General features: G+C 44.2%; 1 pseudogene; it reads right to left on the bottom strand.

The window, feature by feature from the left end:
* Positions 1–1597: 1597 nt before the first annotated feature.
* On the bottom strand, positions 1598–3294 carry LOC100960254 (annotated as a pseudogene).
* Between the last annotated feature and the right edge of the window lie 243 nt (positions 3295–3537).

Below are 3537 nucleotides of genomic sequence, written 5' to 3'. Positions count from 1 at the left end.
ACCCAATTTTCTGCCCCACTGAAGCATGAACATCCCTCACAAAATGAATTCCAAGTGCCTTGTTTTTTCCCTTGGAGTCTTGGCTGCAATTACTGGCTACATTGCAATCTTCACCAGTGGCTGGAGGAAGGAAACCATGGCCTGCCATCTGCTTCCCAGACCTTGTTAGTGCAGGCTCACCTGAGGGTAGGCATGTCTCTCTCCAATTTGAGGGTGGGGAGCCATGCTGAACTGCCAGGAGAAGCCTGCCAGGCAGAGGCTCTGGGAAGAGCCATTCCAGAGAGTGTCCCCAATAATAAGGGACACCCAAGAGAAACTTCACCCATCAATGTCAGTGCAGCCAAGCCACAATTTCCTCTCTCTTTAAGGGAGCCAATTACATTAAATTCACCAGCACACAATGCAGAGGAGCTGCAGAAATCCCTTCAGACACTAATGTCTGTATGATAGGACCTGCCTCCCTTCTCCTGTGGCTAGTCAAGGATCAGGGTGCTTGTGGTGAGAGATAAAGTGGCCACTATGATGCTTGGTTCCCTGCTGAGTCTGGTCAGAGTTCTTTCACCTTTCTGATGCCTGGAGGTGGGTCAGACCCTCCAGACTGCCTCAGCTGACCAGGCTAGCACCCCAATTGTGTTGGGAGACTGGCTTGTGCAAGAGGAAGTCTGTCAAGCAACCACAGAGAGAGGTTGCTTGACAGGTTCTGTCAGGAAGGATGAAGAACCGAGGTTGGAAATTTCTAGGTGCAGGAAAACTGGGGCTTTCTGGCTCTCTCCCAAGGGATGAGAATCCCATGTTCATTGCTCTGTGCAGAGAGCCCACAGAAAGCACCTGGAAGGAGGAGTCCCTCTTACCCCTTTGTTCAGTATCAGCCTCCTTTAGTCCCTTCACTGTGTGGCTCTTAGTTCTCTCCTTTACCTCTTTCACATCTTCATTCATCACCATTGAAGATGTTGAGCACATTGAATATTCTCTTTGTGTTTGGCACCCAAATTTCAACTGCTCCAAGTTTGCTTCAGTCCAAATTTTCTCCTGGACTGGAACTTCTGGCAAAAACTGTCTCTAGTCAGCCATCTTGCTGGGGATCTGAAGGATCATATTTTTGTTCAGCCTTAGCCAATCCCATAATTCATAAGAGAAAAGTCTCAGAAACCTGTTATGTTTGGAAAGGTTTTATTTTGTTCAAGGTTTTAGTAGTTAATATGCTTGACAAATTAGAGTCTCTCTATCTCTGTAGATCAATGCCAAAGAATTATTTCCTAGATTTCCTGTTAGAAACTCTTCATCCTCACCTAACAATGTAGGAAGTAAAGCGCACACACTCTGGTTCTCAGCCTCCATAGCCACAGGTAGAGAATTAAGTCAAGGGAAAATTCAGCCTTGCTGTTGTCTTGGATTAAAGTTTAGTGACCCGTGATCCAACACCTCAATTAATCTTAAAATGTATGAATAATTATTTCTTTGTTTCATTTTCCTTTGACTCTGGCCTTTCTATTGTCTGTTGTTGCTGATGGTTGCCAATTATTTTCTGGCACAGAGGAGCTATAACACTTCTTCAGTGTTATAAGCAGGAAGAAGCTGCTTACTCCTATGTTTGTCATCAATCTTTTCTTCTTTTGAAGTTGAAGAGCAAGAAGAACAGTGCCTCAGAGCAAAATATCTCTATGCAATCTTTCAGTGTATCATGAAACTTACTTTTCTCAGCTTTCTCCTACAACCTTTTATTAGGGGGACCTCAGAAGCTCCATTTAATATCTCCTTTATCTGGTGCCTCACAGATCTTTGCAAATTTCTCAGGCTTAAGCAATTGCTTCAGGAGAATTTCAGAACTTTCTTGAAAATATTCTTGGATTCAAACTTGGCAATCCATACCTAGATATGTGAAGTTGAGCCAATCATATAAAATTGTATGATTTTGTGGGATGTGAGTGCTACAAGGTATGAGGATTTCAAAGTAATCAGGAGGCCTGGTAAGTGAAGGACCATGAAACCCACCAATTATAGACAAACTTGACTTTTCTTCAGACAGAATTGCAGGCACCTGGTAAAAGAATACAGGAGACACTTCAAGGAAAACCAATTTGTTCCATGAAGAACAAGAGACTTGACAACATGCTCTGGCTGAAAGTGTCCATCAGTGCTGTTCAGATCCAGGATGTCTCCAAAGCTCATATGCCAGGAAGGAACCAGGTACAAAATGATGAAAATCCAGAGTTGTTCCAGCTCATCACCATGGCAGAGTAGGTCATCAGTGACTTCATATTTAATACAGGATATGTCAATAGTTGATTCTAGGTCAATTTTCAGAAAGCCAGGTCTGGAAATCTTAAAGCAGAACTTTCCTTAAAGAAGAGATGTGATTCTCTCTTCTTTAAATAATCAGACTGTTGGAACTTATATAAATAATTATGTTTTTCATGTAAGTCCAAGTTCAAAAGTTCCTTCTGAAGTTTTTCCAAGAAATATTGACTTTTTAGATGAAGTTTGGGTTCATGCAGTGAAGTTTGGATTCATGTTCACAACAATGGATTTGTGAACAAATTGTGTCCTGTGGCTCCAAACCTCTGCCACCTGCTTTTCAAAGTTACCTCCATAACAGCATCTGAAAACATTTCTATCACTTCCTTCTTTCCCAATTTTACCTGTAAGGGTTAACAGAAATATTAAACTATATTGTAAGAGGAAGTGCTAGGCTAATTCAACCCCCACGCGAAAAGGCCGGATGAAAAGACCTGTACTGGTAAGAAAACCGGATAGAACTAGCTACATTGTACAAGCCTTTCCTTATTTAGACTGAAACGCAGAGCACAGCGCAGGGCCCCTCCCCTCAGAACAGCATAACCCCTCCGCCCTCCCCTCACATTTTAAACCTATCATAGGCCAAAGACTACATTCCTAGCCTTATATAGATTCAGCTTCATGAAGTAACCACGCCCCCTCAACTAACCCTATATAAGATTGTAGCGATCCCTAATAAACAGCTTTGGCTCAGCCTTCTTCCTATACTGTATGAGTAGTTGTGTGATTGTGTCCACCCTTTCCCTCTCCCTCTCATATGCTGATCACGAACTCCCCGACATAGCCCGCGGTGGGGCAGCGTCAAGTGGAGGTTCCACCGAGATCGGCATAGCTCTGAACCGGGAGCGAGACAGTCTTCGGACCTCGGAGGCAGCATGCAGAAGTCCGCAGACAGGGTAAGTGCACTAGCTCCCCCAGCGTCCAGAGATGGGCGGTCAACAAAGTAAGTTAACAGTTAGCCTTAAGGCGCTGCTGAAGCAGCATGGAATGAAGGTCCATGATTCGACCTTACAGGAATTCATAAGACTAGTGCAGGAGAGCAGTCCGTGGTTTGCCTTTGGGGGGGGCTCTAAATCCCTGTGATTGGGAACAAGTAAAACAAGATTTGACAGAAGAGTTGGAGCGGAAGAGCCCCCAAGACTTCCCCACCTGGGCATTCTCGTTATGGAGAGTGGTTCCAGACACCCTCCTCGGTCTGGCTCAGGTCGCTCAAAAAGAACTTGAGAAAGTGTGGGAGGATTT

This window comes from Otolemur garnettii, unplaced genomic scaffold, assembly GCF_000181295.1.
Source record: "Otolemur garnettii isolate 467f Iridium unplaced genomic scaffold, OtoGar3 scaffold00307, whole genome shotgun sequence".
Classification (NCBI taxonomy): domain Eukaryota; kingdom Metazoa; phylum Chordata; class Mammalia; order Primates; family Galagidae; genus Otolemur; species Otolemur garnettii.
This window is presented reverse-complemented; position numbering and strand designations above follow the sequence as displayed.